The following is an 18,952-nucleotide window of genomic DNA, read 5'->3' on the forward strand; positions in this document are numbered from 1 at the left end:
CGTTATCACTATTACGCACTGTGCTACCGCGTGACGCCACAATTCAAATACATGAGATAGTGTTTAGACGTGGTCGGAGAACACGTGCTGCCCCCACTGTTGCCTTTTACATCATCATCATTTTCCATTGTTTTCCTTTTCCCGTAGAGGAAGCTTGTGTAAAACAAAAATCCATTACTCCCCCCGACTAACCCACAACCTCCCTCATTATCCCCATACCTCCGGTTGTTCAACGTCCACTTGAAGATGGGTTTGAAGGCTTAATGAAAAGCCACAAAAATGAAGTAATCCGTCTATGCTGTTGACAGCTTTTCATCCCGCAGCAACATCTCACACTTTCCTCTGGAGAGTTACACACACACACCACACCTACACCAAAAACTTATGCAACATGCGGTTTGATTACTGTGTGTTCAGGTGTGAAGAATGAGAGCCTATAGGTGCACCCTCCACCCACCTTGAAATATGCCCTTTTAATTTGATTTTTGCTTGCAGCGTACACGCTTTTCTCTACTGGAAGTTTTGTAAATTGAATTTTACAACAAGAGGCGCGCCAAGACTAAACGGGGACTTCCCGGGGACGGCCTTGCACACTTCCTCCTCGTTCAGAGTTGTGTGACTTTTCACTGGCACTTTTATTTTTGTCGCCACCTTGCAGTTGTTGTATGGTAAACACGCTGACCCATTAGCTTTCATGCACGATTAGACGCACGCCAACGGATGTCCAATGCTTTGCTTTGGCTTCTTTACATACTGTCCTTTCAGATTGGTTGGTACGGGTAAAGGCACGTACAGAGTGGTTTTACTGTGCCACCATTCGTGCATTAAGTTCTACTTCTAGCCGCACGCATTTTGGATGATAAGTAAAAGGAAAAAATATGTTAATGTTAATCATAACTTTGATAAGAGAAACATCACATGAGGTTTATCACAGTTTCGAGGTTTTTTTGGAAGTGAGAATAACTATTTAAACCCCATTCTCTAATCAAATTGCAAATATTAAACCAACAATAGAGTTCATTAGGTAATACTAGGCGACTAATTTCTATTTGATTGACTTGTAGAATAAGCAGACAGTTTCGTAATGTTAATTCCAAGGTTCAAACCTAATATCTCTAATTCCTATTTACAGATACGAAGTTCAAATTGATAGCATTTGTGGCATTAAGCTCTGACGACCGCTGTTGCCTGCCTACTCAGACATCTTTAGCCAATCAGCCTGGCTACATTCCCCCTTACCAATCGAGTGAGTCAATGATACCTTGTCTAAACAGTACGTTCCGCAGGCAGATTACTTACAGCCGGATTAAAGGCGAAATTATAGGCTAGCTCTCCACCTCCTCCTCCACGACGGGAGGAAACACCAACTGCCGCCTTCTTTCTTCTGGATCCGCAAAATACCCTCTTACATCGAAAGCCTCTAAAAGAAGACATTATCCCGGTAAAAGAGAGGACGCCAATAATCACATAAACTCCCCGCCGTCATCGACAAACCATCCCGTGTACCTTTTTACTGGGATGGCAGTTTATACTACTTGATGGTTTATTAATTTCTTTTCTCCTGCTTCCAGGAACAAATCTGGGTAAGAATTACCGACAGGTCGATTGTTGTCCAACATTTACTCCAACGCATTGATGACTTAAGCCAATTGAAGATTTCCTTGGAGACTGTTTTGGGTGCTCCAAAAACCTTTCATTTTCCATTGCAGGAATCCCACGCGAAAGATTAATTACACCAAAAAGGCACACACAATCTCTGTGTCACGAAGCGTGCAAAAGTGGACACGATATGGGACACTCTCGTGTGGATGAGACCTCACACTCGAAACTTATTTGCAAACCCTAAAAACGAACCTAAAACATAATAATAGCATCATCACGAACTTGACCCCCGTCATCATCGTCTGTACTCCGTGCAGTTCAAGATAACACCACCGAACCGGGTGCACGCCATGGCTTCCCTTCACCGTTTTAGTAATAGTAATTTCTTTGCACAATTTAGCTTCCGGACGTTTCCCGTCGACAACAATCGTGCAGCACTACTGTGTGATGGGTGGGAAAATGGCACGGAAATTGGCTGCCATGAAGCATTGTGAACTGATCTTGGGGCGATGATCATCTTCGATTGGATCCCGAGTTGGATGGAAAGTGAAATAAAATTTAATTTCCTAACCACCCCACGGAAAGATCGTGCCTAAAGAACGGATGAGTTAGAGGCATATACGCCTATTGCCTCCTCATCCTCCTCCTAGCCAAAAAGATCGATCACCAAAACGGCACGCCGGCGGCGAACCTATTAGCACCAATCCGTCGTTTCCATTTAAGTATTTCCCTCCTCCAGAATGGGAAGAAAATAGACGACGATGATGATCTCTTGCCATGGCAATAGCATAAGGCACATCGCTACGATGATGATATAAGAGCACCGCGTATGGAAAGGTTTAGTGAGTGCACGATCGCACTTGGGACACTTCATTTCAATCAGCAACATGGAGTGGAAGACAGCATTGCCCGCATGCTAGTCAGACGATCTTCCTCGTAGGGGAGTACTCGATAAAGATATCGTTAAAATGAAGATAAACGACCCATTGTGTTCCGACGATCATGTTTGTCTCCGTATCGATCGATCGGATGGGAGACTAATCGTTGTTGCCGATCGTGAACTGAGATGTACGCGAAAATCCTCAGGTACTAGGGGACGATATTCAATGGATTGTTTGTAGACTTCGCAAAAAAACGCAGTTGGAATTGCTTGAAAAGGTAATTCCGCAACACCCACACGTCAATTTTAACCACCAGGCACTCCCAACACTAACTCTATCCAAAAAAACTCATCTTGAAATCTCATCCAACCATGCTTTTCTGAGTTCTGAACATAACTTCAAACATTGAAACGTAACACAACACGCGTTCGATTGTTCCTTCCCTACTGCCTTGTCGCAATTGAAGTGCCAATGTTAGCAAAAATGTCGAGAAGTGCACTCCTCTTCACTTCACTGTTTTGCTTTTATTGAAGTAAATCAAGGCTAACAACATGGGGGTTGGTTGCCTATCGTCTCCCGGTCGCATAAAACAAACACGGATTGTGCGCACACAAATTGTTTTTTATGCGCTCGTGGCCATGTGTCCGGGGATGGGTGTGAATTGATTTACCCAACAATTGCAACTCCTTCATTGCGTCGCGTTTTTTTAGATGTGTTTTTGTCAGAAGGCAAAGGTCGTTAAAGGGAGTAAAGGGGTGTTACGAAATAATGGGTGCACTTCAATGTAAACACACACACACAAGCGTGGAAGAAACGGGATCGATGGTTGATAGAGCAATTCGTTCCAATTTATGCAACAACATGGAATACTGGTAGTTTCGTCACAAAGGAAATAGTTGTTGTCTTGTACTTGGGTGGCGATCTGGATACACACACACACACCAGCTGATCAGAAGTTGGGCACACATTACGTACCGTACACAACTCATGTGCGACCATTACTCTCCACTTAAGGCGAACACGTGCAATAAGACAGCCCAGCAGACAGTTATTGGGAATGATCTGAACGCAACAGCTACAGGCAGGCACGTAGCCAAGACAGGCGGATGGTGGTTAGTAATCCATTTGCGCAATCTATTTCCATTGGCTATTTATTAGATTGTTTTATATGCCTTTTTCCCTCTTCTGTTGACTAAGACAGTTTTGAAAGGCTATGCTGACTCATGCAAATAATCCGCTGTCTGACTGACTTGCACAAATTTTCATGGTCAAATAAACGTCCACCACTTTGTTGCACTGAAACCCGTCATTTATTTTCCTGTCTTCATAAAATTTCCTGTGTCCATCAAACCTTCACTACATCACACGTGCCGCTTAGAGCAACATCCATAAGCCTACATATGAAAGCCCATTCATTCGTACTACTGCAACAGTAAACGATTAGAATTCCTCTGCTGACGAATGCACCACATTGCAAGGATTAATTTAAATTGTTCGAATTGCAGCAAACCATACCCCATGAAACAGCGATATCACTCTCTCAATCGATAACCCACTGCGAACTAAACGGCTCAGTCGCTAGGAGATATAATTGGAAGGAAGAAGGCAGAGGCTCGTCTGAAGAAGACCAACCGTCAGAGTAAATTGGCTACCGTATTTCATTCGTCTATCAGCTTTCCTGACGCGCCCGGAGGGTGGTGTGCACGGTGGTGATCGTGACTGGTGACGCGTGCCGCGGGAAATAAATAATCGCTTAGCTGAAAGGCGGCACGACGGGCACACAACAGCAACGAAGCGATTGAAACGATATCGAAAGGAAAGCAATAAAAAGAAGTTTTCCTCCCTTTTTTTTCTCTTTCCCCATAAGTCATGGACGAGATTCCATGCACCGTGGAGAAGAAGGCAACAAAGAGTAGAAGTGCGATAAAATCTTGCAACAGTTCCTTCTATTACTTCGATGCGATGCGCAAACCCCTGCGACAGCGGTAGAATTGGGAACGTTAGGTCAAGCTTAAATTATTCAAATACAAACAGGCAAAGTGTAATGGTTTCGACTGCAAACAACCTCCTCCCCCGTTCTTAAAGGCCATTTTCTTAGGGGGCCCGCTCTCCCACCATCGTTGCAATCTGACACGACTTGTGAACAAACATAATCAAAAATTATCTTCCCAAACGATAGATGGTAATCTGCTCCCGCAGATTGCAACCAGCACCGTCAGTCTCCCTCGGTCCAAATACGTGGTGCTTGAGGGCGAAACCTTGCCACCCAACGCAGCTCCTATCCCCAACACACACCCATTCCAAAAGGGGGAGGGTTAATTTTCCCAGCGATTGATGAAGTCTATTAACGGCAATGGGCCACCGGTCGGCCAGCGAGCAGCAGCTCCAGCACCGGAGAAGAAACCCATCATCCGGCGGCGATCAACTACAGAAGAGCTACTTACACTCCATTATCCGCAATAGCCGGCACACTGCGCGATACTATCCATCTATCTTTTCCCTATCTGGCTAGCTTTCCGCTGATTGCTTTTCCTACCTTTAGGCGCGGGAGAAGACCACGGGAGCGGACGACGAACGAACTTTGGTGCGCGCGCGCGAGCTCTAACGTTTGTGTGCTTGTGCCCAGCATACTCTCCTCGGCAGCATGCAATTGTTGTGTTTTTCCACGCCAGATTCCATCCACAAGTCCATACAGAGCGCGCGCAAAAGCAAAAAGGAGCCGAGAAAGTTACGGACGAACTTTCCCATGCCGCTTATCTCCGCTCTCGTTGCGCGCGAGCACCCACGACGATCGAACGATCGAATGGAGTCGCCACCATCATCACCCCGGACGAACCACCCCCTTTTCATCACCTCGCAAACGTTTTAGAGCAAAAGCAACCTGCGTACTAAGGCTGTGTGCCAACGTTTACGTGTTTGGTGTGTTTTCATTCTCCCGCTCCCAGTGTGATCTCGGCTGGGTAGGGGAGTGGTGGTAGTAGCAGCGCGCAAGGTGATGAAAAATCGAGGTCGATCGGACACGAGAAACACCAAATAGGGGGAGGAGGAGGTGGAGCAAAGCGCAAAAAGATTTGCTACAAAAATGCATTTTGCAAAACACGTGCACATAGGGTGCGCGCGCGCAATGCACTTTTACCCTCTTGTTCCTCGTGGGATAGACTTTTCAGCAGCAGTAGCAGAAGCAGTTGATGGGCATTTAAGGGCGCACTCTATACTCTCGCATAAATCGTTAGAGAGCAGTGAGCATTAAACGTACGAACACAGAAACTAGTCCACTGTGCTGCAAACACCGTTCGGGTGTAAAGAAATGAAGAAAATAGAAAGATTTTAACGATTAAAAAGAGATTCCTACCACCCGCCCCATTGCTGTCTCATTACAGTCACGATGTGGACAGCTGAATTGACAGCCATTAGGGAGCATTAAACGGTGCAATTAAACGTAGGAACAGTCTCCAGGAAGAAAGAAAGATGGAAGCAGGAATACATCTTTGAAGGAAAGCCCGCGACCCGGAAATGTGTCTCAACAGTGGACTATCATTTGAAGCTTTGGTGCTCTTTTAGTCCAACGATTCTTCAATTAAAGTGTCATTCAATGGCCCCCTTTTGTGCCACCAGCTTAGAACACAATGCTCGCGCTGATTGCTCGAACAAACATCTCTTTTGTAGCGAAAGTGACCCGCGCATTATTGGCAGTGCAACAATAATATCCAAGGTTCGTCGCCTGCAAATCCCCCGGCCCGTTGCATTGCTTCGAAACTATAATGTTTGTCCATGCGCGGCAGCGACACAATTGTCTGGGAAGGTGTCAGGGTTAGGGGCCGCCTTTTGGATATGTCGGAAACAATGACCCACATCGATGGCGTCCGCCGAGGCGCCCTCCACGTTCCGATACTGATCGCGATCTACGACGCGCGATCAAACCCGGCCATAATCGTTTCCGGTGGCAATTTCAAAGCACGCTTGCGCCAACACCACCCTCATCATGCCGACCAATAAGGAAGGTGTCGTCGGCGGTTTGGAGGAATGGATTAATGGTCACCTCGATAGACTTCCCCGGCAATAAGTCTCTATTATATCGCTTTCATCGCATCTTTTGAGAGTGGTGAAGGTGCTTTAGTCGCTTCGTTTGTACTGTGTCTGCGGCATTGAGCGCACGTGTGCGTGGCGGGTGTATTCATAGCAATAAATAATGAGTTTGGTTTGGCGCAGTTTTGAATTCCATTCCCAGGGAAAATCTACACTGCGACAGGCATGACAAATACCACTTAAAGGGATGCCATTTTTCCCTGAAAAACACGTTAATCACACCATTAAATCCTTACGCTTCTCCAATTTTCCCCACCAAACGACCAACAGTGCTTCTTCTCATCCTGACAAACCCACCGTTTCCTAACTTCAAGAGAGATATGCAAAAAATCTACCCTTCCCAGAAGCGGAAAACAAAATATGACAACAGCTTTCACTTCAGCGCGCTGCTGCGTGAAGAAGTGAAAAATTGGGCATGAAATTAAGAGCTTTGCCAAATCCCAACGTCGTCACGTTGTGTGGTGTTGTGTTGTGTTGCTAGGAAACCGTTCGCCCCATTACGGGATGGATTGGCCTGCCTGGATGGAGATGTTTTCTTCCGCCCCGCACACAACTAATGAACGGGTGGCTCTAATCATCATTATTATGTTGATTCACTCACGGGACGTGAACACCTCACAGAGGGGGAGCGCCGGCGACCGCTGAGGGTTATTAGAGCTTTACCTGTGACTTTTAAAGGTCCGGAAATCAACGTTAATGCACACTCTCTTGCTGCCTGCCTGTTCCCTTAGCCCCCGGGGGAGGAGTAGTTTAAGCGAGCGATTTCAATTCCCTTTTTATTAGTTTAACCGTTTTTGTTTGCGGTTGTCTCGCAATATTGCATCAGTGGTTTGTATAAGTTTTTACTTTCAATTTTTGCACTTTAAAGACTTGGGCTTAATGAACGGATATTTTCTTTTCAAAGGTTCAACACACTCAACACAACCTTCAAGCAGCGGTGGTTGTGAATTTTGCTTGAGCCGTGAAATCCAAAATGGAGGTGTCAATTTATGCAAAGTGATTAGAGGTCATGGAGCAACACACACTTGGTGTTTATTATCGTGTCGCTTTTTCGTCGATAACTCTCAACACTCTCGTAACCAACTCCTTACTAACTCCTGGATCAATACATCCTATCATACACTAGCAAAACGTTGCTCGTCAATGTTGATATGGGCTGCTAAAAGAGAAACTTGCCACCTGTAATCTTCCATCACCGATACTCAACATGAGTCCATAATTGATCATAATAAATCCATCATCATCATCATCTTCTTCTTTCACCAAATGTACTCCAACACACACATGCACACACACTTGCCGCCCTGGGGCGAGTTAGAAAGAGTTCAAACATTCCCAGCGTACTGAGAGCACTCGGAAACATTAAACGCACCATCACGCAGCTCCAATTATGATCGATCTGGTCGGTCAGGTGGTGATGATTCGCCTGTTTCGCTTTCGTTCATCAGTTAAGCGTACCTTTACGTACTCTACTACTCTCTGTCCGCTCTCATCCTATAGGCAATGGTGTCCATCCCAGTGGTTAATTATTTTATTCACATTTCCCCTGCTTCGTCTCATCAATTTCATCCCGCGACACGTTTGACGACCACATTAATAACGCGGGGAAAGTAAGGGACGATGTTTGATGCTCTGATCCCTCCCGCTCTGTCGGTCGAGTCCGTGGGTGGCATTTGTGGTTTAAGAGGCACCTTTTCGACCAGTGTGTTCACCATCATCTCGACCCGTTTGCATGACACGGTGATTTGATTTTACGGTGCAATATCGCATAAAAGCGGAACATGACAAACATGGGGCGTGTATGTTTCACCGGGACCCATCATCTCGACGACAGGGAGATCCACTTACATGGGTACAGGGATTTAGGCGCGATGAGTTTCGAGTAACATAAAATGTGGGCTTACGTTCTGGCATGTTGGATGTCTCGTTTTGCTTGTTACAATAATTGAAGGGAAGTGCAATATAATACTTTAAAGATCCAATTAGGTGCCCTTTAAACAATTCTGTACAGCACACTGAGTTGTTCTTCTGCCTCATCTCCAGTGCAAAACATACGGAGGAGTGCAGAAAATGATGAAAGATAGCACCAAGTTAAACAAACATACAAGCAAAAAAACAACACAATACAGCAATGCTGACTCGTATCTCGTGCGATAAGTCTCACTGACCGACCGACCCAATGACTGACTGATCGAAACACGAGGAGAAGATCAAGCGCTTTCATAAGCGCTCTCTGAGTTTTCACATTGCAAAAAAAAACGGAAAACAACTTCAAGTTGCATTGCTCGTTCGTATCTTCTCTAGCGCTTGCAGCATCTTCGCTGCCGGGCAATCTCGGCAAACGGAAACGAGGAAAAAAAGCAAGGTCACACCACTACTCCGGCCTCCTCCAGCTTCCTTCGACGAACATTGCGAAGGAAAATGAAAACGGAAAATCAGCACAACATAAACCCGAGCCAGAGGGAAACATGGTGATGTGTGCAAGAGAAGTTGAGAAAAAAACAGCACAGCAGCAATGCAAACAGGCAGAAACACAAGGCCATAATAATTAATTAATGATGCACACCCACTCCGTCCGTTCCGTCCAACCGGAGGTGTATGTGGAAGAGAAACAGGGTGATGGTGGGGCACGTGCTTCGAACAATCGTTAAAAAATGTTCAACTGGAAAATGAAAACATATTGCTTTTGTGGTGTGATTTTTTTTCTGTGTTGTTCTCCTCACTGTACTTCAGAGTTCATTTTGTTTTGTTTTGCCTTATTCAAATAACTCACAGAGATACTGGGAGGCATGTGCCTCAACCAAAGCACGGCTAAACTCATTGGAATGAAAAATAAATTGCCACTGTAGCCGTTCGCTATTGGGGATATGGCAAATGTATGGAATTTAAAATACATAAAGAAACAATTCCTTTTGATAAATAACGCTTTAAATACACAATAAACATAACATTCAACATACTGCTCTAGTAGCTGAACGCACGTACACAGCAACCCCATCGTCTTATACCCTACCCTGCACTGCCATCTCAACCAATTTGCACATCCCTTGTAAAGTAAAGGGACGCTTCAAAAATTCCGACCACCTGGTACAGCTGTTTGAAAGCGAACCGACGGACGGGGGTTTACAAAGAAACAGGACCTTCAAGATCCTGCCCTTTAAGATGGGTTTGTCAGCATCAATGCCCTCACTACACGTTCACTGGACATTATGCTCCCCAAGACAAGGAAGAAAGAGCGAGACGGATTGATGTGGCTTTGTTCGTCGCACGGCGTGCTGCGCTAGCGATGCGTAATTTCGCTTCTAACGAGAATGTGCGTTAGAAAGGGAGAGTGAGAGAGTGACTGAAGTCGCTGCTGTCGCTCGCAGAGCAGAGAGGGCTCTCGCGCGTTTTGCAATAACAACCCCTTCTGCTATCGATCAGTATGTTTAATATCAAATTTTACCTTAACCGCAAGGATGAAGTGTTTTAAGGTCGTTAAATTACCTGTGAAGTAAAGAAGAAAAAGACAATTAACATATTTTCCTTATTTTGCGTTAGAGTGAATAAAAATAAGTAAGATAGCTGATAAATTGATACAAACAATGTATGTAGTAACCATAAAACTCAATCAAGTAACAACCTTCGTTTAAATCATCTAAATGACTCATCTCCTCTAATGCACCTTCGATTTTCGCGTCTCGCAACTGTGTCGCTTTGCCTAATGGCTGTTATTTTTCATTCCGTCACTCCCGTCTCATTGAAGTAATGCCTCCACTCCTCCAGTAAAACTCTGATTCCAGAGCACATTTGTCTCCGGTGTACTAAAAAACGCGACACGACACAGACAAAACGGATGGCACACATTCGTTACCCAGTCATCAAAGCTGAGGTGGCGAAGAGCTCTTCTTCCTCTGGAAAGAATCTATTCACACCGAGCGCTCCCAAAGGTGACAGCAGCAGCAGCTCCTGACAGAGAGTGTCTCATTAAAACATCTCACTTTCCACAAAGCCGGTCATGCCCGTTCCACCACCCGCCTGGTCGTTTCAGTGTGATTTTTTTTTCTGTTCTTCATTTTCTAAGTGCTGATGCACAACACATAGGCTTCACAAACCCTTAAGTGGTCATGTCGGATATTTCTCATTACGGATAGTGTTTGCTACAGCCGGCACGAGACGAGAAAAGGTGCTATTCCTGACCCAATAACAGTCCTCCGCCACGCTATCCTGCTCAAGAAACGTAATGACACGTACAAGGAAGCGCACAAGAATTAAAAAAACAATCATACCTAACTTTGTCACGTAATGGTTTAAATGCTGAACCGTCAGCGGGCCCAATCCTGAGATGAAGAGCCCGCGAGAGCCTCCCATCGGCCATCCATTTAATTGACGTTGACTTGAGCTATTGAATCAAAGCTCCTCCACGCCGAGACCCGCATCGCCATCGCGCTCAAGAGGCTCAACAACCAGGGGCAGGAAAAGTCGATGATAGTTTCCCTCCTAGCACAATTTACAGCAACGCCTCTTGTCGGCCACCGGGTCTTTTTGAAACGGTCTCTCCCAGCCAAACGGAGAGGAAGTAAGTCGTGGCCGCGCGCATATTCACGCAGACTGGCTGGCGCGGCGCGCAAATATCGTGATTGATGTCGGAATGGAACAAGACACCGCGAAGTGTAAACTTTTATCACCTCTTCCCCACTGGTCCTTCTCTTCTTCACCAACAGACCCCCCCGAGACATGACACCATCAATTTTGTCCGCCTCTCTCAAGATGGATGATGCTGCTGCTGCTGCTCGTCGCCTGTTTTCCGGCCACAAGAATGGCAGCAGCAAACGATCTTCTCCCCCCTGGTTGGTGGACTATCAGGGAGCGGGCCCTAGGCGCATTTAACAATCCTCCATTTAGCGTGAACACGACCTGGGTTTGCGCATCAGGGATCTATCTTGCGCTATTAATTCGCAATGAAAGCGGACATTCGCGTCGTGCGGAGACCCAGGCTTTCGGAAATAGGTCTTGTCACAGGAAGCGACGGTGCGCTCATCGATGGTGTTTAATTTATCACGAATTGAAAACGATTCGAGGAAAAGTGTTTGGGATCTAGAGCGTTTTGGGCAGGAAATTAAGAAGCTTCATTCGTTTTATTTTAAAAAGGTAATATTTTGAATTAGGTTCTAAATGACCAGACATTGAAGCAGCAAAAAATGCTCACACGAGAAGGAAAATGGTCATTTTTCTGACCGAACAAGATGAACAGAATGAAGAAGGAGATTCAACAACTCTTCTTTAACGAAACTTGGAAGATTCTACACAGTTTGGGCAAACAATCGACCAGGAAGCGCGGGCAGGTGGGTCCAAATTGGCGGAAATACATTTAAACGTTCGCTGTAAATATCACTATTAATAGCCAACCGTTTCGTTCTTGTACCACAAATCTTGGATGAGTCGTAAGAATAGTGAGCGTGCTATCGTCTTTAACGTTGAACGTTAACAATACAGAATTTCAACCCTTTTTGCTATCGAAGATGGCAAGTGTAGAAGCTCTGTTCAGTGTCGAATTTAAGAAATTTCATACCATCACGATCCTCTTTCTTGGTATTTCAACTTGAGACAAACACGCACTGTCTGTATCGGATTGCTCTAGAAACGCGTTTTGTCACGTGAAATATCATTACCCACCACAGAGCACCAACATACCACAGCATAAGCATGCGAAGCATCAGACACCTTCCCTTCCTCCCATGCCCACTACAAATAAGCCAATTTACGATGACCTTCGACGCCGTGATTCGGAAGCTGTTGAGAACAACAGTCTACCCCAAATGCTCTTAAAATAATGCTCGCTCATCGGAAGGGCACAGACCAAGAGAGCCAGTCTGCGTTATAAAGTTCACTCAATGTGGTGGTGGTGGTTTCGAATGAACTGTTTGTGGCGTCACGGGGAGGGAAAAGTTTTTTTCCCATTCTAGCAGTAAAGTGTATAAGCTGCTTTGCAGCGCGAATCGCGTCCACTTCACGCTCTTTGGTGGTGCGCACAATAAGGGCGCGCAAAAGCGGGAGAAGAAAAAACGAATTTAATCGAAGTCAATATTTGAATATTCAAATCAGTTCGGAAGGCGGTTAAAACGCACACTTGAGCGAAACCGCCACTTGTAATTAATCTTTTAATGAAGTGTTGTTCTATGGCCGGGAAGCGAAGAAGCGGCTCATCGCCTTTGGCCGATTAAGAATTCAGTTCAATCGCGTAAGGGCGTAACGGTATGATAATAAGCTTCGGTGAGCTTTACACCTTGCAAAGCGAACACACAGGTTCATAATTAATAGACCGACGCAACATGTCATTGCCACTCGATACCTTCACCTTATCTCTATCATTTCCTGATGTAACAATGTAAAGATTTAACTTAACCTCGCGCTTTCTCTAAGCGAGCTCTGCTTTTTGATCGTAGCAAATGTACCGAAATTCTTATCACAACTCTAAGGAAATGGCTAACCACAACCTACATTGCTAAGCCAATTCTGTCAAAAAGCTTCGCTCTTTAATCTACCGCACTAGATAAGACTCTCATTCCATCCGTGCTGGACCGGCTGAACCCAAACCTCAATATTTGTCGATCGTTTTGCTTGTGCGACACATAAGCAACCTAACCCCACCTATTGCTCGCTTTCGTTTTCTTATCGCCATCACGCAATGGTCACTCTGCTGTCTTTCCGCTCTGACCGAAGAGCAAATCAACCACCTGCTCGGTTGATACTTTCACCTCCAAAAACGATACGAGGCGCCCTTTTCGGCGAGCCGTTGTGCGTGCGGGTCTACGGGAGGATATATACGCATTGCCAGAGCCTTCGTCTTTTTGTAAACCGTGCCCTCGGGGTGAGTGAAAGAGGTCCTATACAGCACTACCGCCAGGGTGGACACTGTCCACGGTTCAACTTTCCATTCCACATTCTCCGCGGATGCTCCAGGAGGTCACGACAACGAAGTCACCGGCCCGAGACGTAAAGAATTTCCCATTCCGTATCCGAATCGAACATGAGCGATTGCTTGTTTCGGGCAGTTTTTTGTTTTTGTTTTTGGTTTTGTTTATCGCCAACCACGTCCTGTGTCTTTATGATTGGGTTGATATGTAGGGCGCATGAAATTGCCGCCAATCTAGCAGGAGTGTGGTTTCGGCTTTCAAGGGAGCTGCTCTAAATCAACGTCATTCCAACGAGACGCTAAGCTGACAGCGGGGTTTCAAGACATAAATGCTAAGCGCCCTGTATGGCAGAGCCTTTTGGAATCTTACGAGTGATTTCTTCGAAAAGAAATCGATTTCTTTTAGGGAATGGTTGACAGGAGAGAGAAAGAAAGTGATTTGGGATTTCTATCACAGTCGAATGTATTTGGAGTTTTAGTATTATTTTTTTATGCTAATCCTTCGCCCCAAAGGAGTTTGCTCCGTGAAAGGGAGCAAACATTGTATCAGGAGTTTAGCTAATAACAGTTGAGAATACGAACAATATCTTAATTGAATAAGACTATATCGAGAATATCTTGATTGAAAAACAAACCTATTCGTAGTCTTAGGGAAATACCAATTTTGCACCTTTTACAAAGCAATCAAAAAGTTCTCCCAACAATTCTTTACCGTCCTCACATTGACATGCCCCCTTGGCTAAATCCCTGGGCAAAAGGATAATATTTCATTTCTCTCAGTCTAGGCCATGACAACCAAAAGTCCACCGTCATCAGAAACCCATTAGAGCCCATCCTTCCTTCGTTAGGCGGGGTGGTGATGGGTCATTACAGAGGAAAAGGCAAGAAAAAACTCAGACACAAAAAAGCACACTTTACAAGATGCAATAACGCGCAATGTGGTTGGGAAAAGCAGTGCAAGCAAAGCGTGGAATACTCCAACAACACCCACAACGCTCCAGCATTCAATAGACGATAAAGTTCCTAATGCCAAAGGGTCACACACACAGAGGAGCAACGACCCGCATATTCTCTGTGTTTTTCCAGGGCCTTTGGCTTGGTGTGTTTTTATTCTCTCACGCAAATAATTGCACCAATGTTTCACGATGTCCATACAGGAACTGTTAGCAAAGAGAGGACGTAAGGAGCTCCTTCTCAGTCTAGCGGACGTGGTAAAACACGTCAATTTAAACCCTAAAAAAGCCAGAGAAGATATGCGGGTTAAACATTGCTATGTGGGGAAAGATGTGTTCGACTTCAATGTTTCCCACCGCCCAAGTAGTAAAAGAAAATAGCGTCGAATGTGAGGGCCGGGACATTGCAAAAAGCGTCCACAACCTTCTCACATACGGTTTCGGATTGTCGTCAATCGATTGGCAAAACTTTCCATCTTCTTGTGTGCAGCCCTTTTCTGGAGGACGCGTATAGAAAAACGTCCAACAAATGCAGTTTGTTTCTTGTTTGGAAATGGCCACTTAGTGGTAGTAACCAGCAACGGCAAAATGTCTCTTTGTGACCATCTTTTAAAAAGAGATTCGGAAAAAAGTTGCAACGATATGGAACGATATTAAGTTGTGCAACATGGGTGTGCAAGCAAAATGGTTTTCAATTAAACAAACTCGCTCCCAAAAACAGAATGTATTATTCACACCCTGTTATACTTCTCTTCGCCGGAATTATCCGACCCTACTCGCGGACAAGATGCATTTCTGCACTTTCTCTTGCCACATGCCTTTCGCTTTTTTAAATTAACCCATAACAAAACGCGCTGCTCGTGTCAGTGTCACCAAATTGGCAAATAAATTGATGGCGAAAATGCAATCATGCCCCCGGCAAGATAGAGACAAACCATTTTATCCTGATTGTATGACGGTTTTTCCACTTCTTTTTGGACATCGAGAGACAAACACACACGTTTTGCGTTTGTGTATCATCATCCTGCGATCTCTGGTTCGATTTTGTGCAGCGTGTCGGCAAAAAAAACCCCTCACTGCACGGTCCAATTCATTCGATTCGGTCGCTTCACTTTGATGTGATCGTGGGTCGATTTTTTTATTTCTTCTATTTACTCTCACTTTAATTATCTCTGCCGTTCCGAACCGTTTGCGATCACACAGTGCACACAGTGCACATTGGGAGATGATATCCGCAAGAGAATGGCCACCAGTGCCCGAGGTGTTGTGTCGCGGCGTTGTCACGCTTGATAAGGCACCGAGCCAGAGTGTAAAAAGGGAGGGAGAGAGAGATGAGTTTTGCCCCGGGGACGTGTGGGACCGCATCGAACGACCATCAAAGGCGTACCGATCGAACACGGGCAAAAACGATTGATGGACGACGCCTCTTCTGGTTGTGTCGTACCGCGCCGTAGAGTGAGTTGTGACGTGGGAAACGTCAGCGATGTGTCGTCGTTTAGCCGTCGGCACTTATCGTACGCACAACACATTCGCTCGGGCGTGCTGGGAACGGACGACCTGCAGCTAGCGTTGATTAAAATACATCCTCGATTGATTTATGGCAACGATTATTTGGTGTGTGTGCATTTCGGGAGATACGTTTCTCTATGAAAGCTCCGAAAGCAACAAAAAAGGGAGATTTAGTGTGGAAAACGCGACGCTATAAATTCAGAATGACAGTTAAAAACTGTCCCCGAGCTGCCAAACATACAATAGCTTGAAACGCTTGTCTGATTGGCTGAAATTCTGCAAATCAAAATCACAAGCATTGGACACATCCTAATTAAGAGCATCTCTGCGGCTGAACCGTACTCCATATCGCATCTAGTTTCATGCATAAAAAGTCATACTAAACATTACCATATGTTGTTGCGATCTGTTTTTACTTTCACTTGCCTACCGGCGACACACAAACACGACCATTAATGGGCATGAAGTGATCGCGCTCAATTACGCATCATCTCCCTTGGAGCGCATCGCGTGTGTATCACGCCATCTCACAGCTGTCACCGCTACATCACACAGTTTGCGCCAAAGATAAAAAAACCGTCTCTCTGTGCCGTTATTAGGTGTGGAGCGAGGGATTTAAAATCATGTAACTGAAACGGGATACGTTTTTTTCCTCTCCTTTCCTTTGAAATTTCGGCAAAAGGGCACTCTACCCTGTGGTCGCCGTCAGTCAGGGTGAGGTTCATGGTCAAGTTGAGCCAAATCGGGCGAGGGAGAAACCGAAACAGAGAGCGCGAGATCGTCTTCACGCCTTTTGTATCGGGGATCTATAACAGAAGGGTGGGAAACGAACCGTCCTAACCCCACCGCCACTTAATGAAGTGTCATCCACTGGCGCGAGACATTTATTTGAACGGCGAAGATCTTCCTCATTCTTCACCGACGCGACGCGGAGAGCGTTCCAGATGTCGTCCGTCCCATTAGTTTGTTTTTTAATACGTTCATCTTTCCCCGTGTGCCTTCCCCTCCGAAAGGATTTAGTGTCACACGAATCTCACTCGTCTCAGATGGGGGGAAGAAAAATGAAATCGAAAACAACACTACAACGCGCCCCAAAACGCTCCCAATTCCGAAACCCACTTGGACAGAAGACGACCTACACCGGGGTAACACGGGGCAAAACACAAACAGGTTCCATCTGCTGGTTTTCGCGCGCATATTCACCAGTCGCTTCTCATTTTCCGCATCCGCGTCCAAAATGGGCAAACAGCCGAGGGAACAGACTGTTCCCGCCAGCACACACAAACACACCCTCGTACTGTGTAAAAGATGATCTCGGTTCCTGTTCCTATTTTTAGCTCACATTCGCGCGGAAGGTGTGCGTGGAGTGTGGATATTTTTGGAAAAATGTCGACTATGTGGCGGCCGTGCGGCACCTTCCCTTGCTTGCTTGGGGGGTTTGCATGCGTGTCCGGGAGCCGAGGAGCAACCCAAAGTAAGCACACCAAATGCAACTAGAGAGAGAGAGAGAGAGGACGAAAGATCTACAAACACGCGATCGTTGTTGAAAATCAGCTTCTTTATGGGACAGAAGAAGAGCTACACAGAGAGAGAGCGACAGAGATCATTGCGGAACCTTTCACACACACACACACACCCAAATATCACCTGGCCCTTGGTGTGCCAGAGGGCTCGAACTGGGGGCTTGAGGAGAGGTTTTAAACGGTGTTCCTTAAAATAGATGCCGCGTGTATTTTTGGCTTTTCCCCCAAAAAACCTGTCGAGATAGTCGCGAGAGCCGGTGTCTATGAGACGAATGAACAAACCGGCGCCGGTATGGGTAGGCATATTTTCTTCTCCTGAAATTTGGCCTGAGTGTTCTCAGGTGTTACAGTGGCGGGAAAATTGTTCAGGAGATACACTTTTAAAACTATTTCAATGGGCGTGCTGAGTGCCATCACATAAAAAAGGGGCGCCTACACATTGAACAGTGGTCAGCTTTTGCCTTTTTACCACAACCATTTATCGATTGCATTCTTCAATAGAAACGCAATGCCGAACTGAATCCATAATTAAACCCGGGAGGGAATTATCTATTGCAGCGACTCGCAAAACAGTTTCACTTTGTGCACAGAAAAGCAGCAATGTTGCAATTGTTACACCTCGACTGACACTCCCCCGGGGGGTCGCTGCTGCTGTGGCATAAATTCCAATAGTTGCAATATTATTTCACAAAACCACACTACCGATTACTACAGTTTCAGACCGTTTTCATACTCATCACTGACAAATGCGGCAAGCGTCATATCGTGGCGTAAATGGCATAAATTGGCACGAAACGCACGGGGGGTTGGCAAACCACGGGCGCTACAAAATTATGCACAGTTACACACAAAGCTTTAATTATGCACGGTAAAGCATCGGTGTATCCACAAACAAACCGCACAACACAGCAAAGTATTGCTTAGGATCAGTTTTGTTATTTCAAATTTCAATACATGATTCACATTACGGCTGTAAACACATTCCGTTGCCACCCTCATCGCGGCATTAGAATTACATTCCAACATAACCGTCGACCTCCATATCTTCCATTACTGTTAAACAACATTTAATTGATTATGATTTGTGCAAATATTTACGGCTTCCATTACCGGTCGCGTATTCGCTCTGTGCTATTATTCATTACCCAGATTAGATCAAACACGCCGCAGGCACAAACGGTCGGTTGGGAATCTAATTCGACTTTAATTAATTTCTCCGAACGCACCGTTATGTCAATTAGAGGTGAAAGAGAGTTCTTCTTCTATGTTTGCTGTTCTGGTGGCTTGAAGGCAAAATTGAGGACAATATGTATACTGCACGTACGAGGCTATATTGTACGAAACGTATTTGATGAAATCATCAAGCTCTTCAAAATCGAGCGTTTTGTTTTCGGGGTATGCACATTTCATCTTCCTAAGAGGACTTTCTCTTTCTACATTCGAATGCTTTATAAACCATGAACCCATCACCTATCTAACTGTCTCGATGTTCAATGTCAACAA

General features: G+C 45.4%; 1 protein-coding gene and 1 non-coding gene across 13 annotated transcripts in view; both read right to left on the reverse strand.

Moving 5' to 3' along the window:
- Window positions 1–18,952, reverse strand: part of LOC120904766 (dnaJ homolog subfamily B member 6) — a 66,586-nt gene that overhangs the window by 10,173 nt on the left and 37,461 nt on the right. The window lies entirely within an intron of this gene.
- On the reverse strand, window positions 9,633–9,801 carry LOC120905270. Its single transcript, XR_005739904.1, has one exon. It is a non-coding gene; the product is annotated as a U4atac minor spliceosomal RNA (small nuclear RNA).

The sequence above is a fragment of the Anopheles arabiensis genome, chromosome 3 (genome assembly GCF_016920715.1).
Source record: "Anopheles arabiensis isolate DONGOLA chromosome 3, AaraD3, whole genome shotgun sequence".
NCBI classification, from domain to species: Eukaryota; Metazoa; Arthropoda; class Insecta; order Diptera; family Culicidae; genus Anopheles; species Anopheles arabiensis.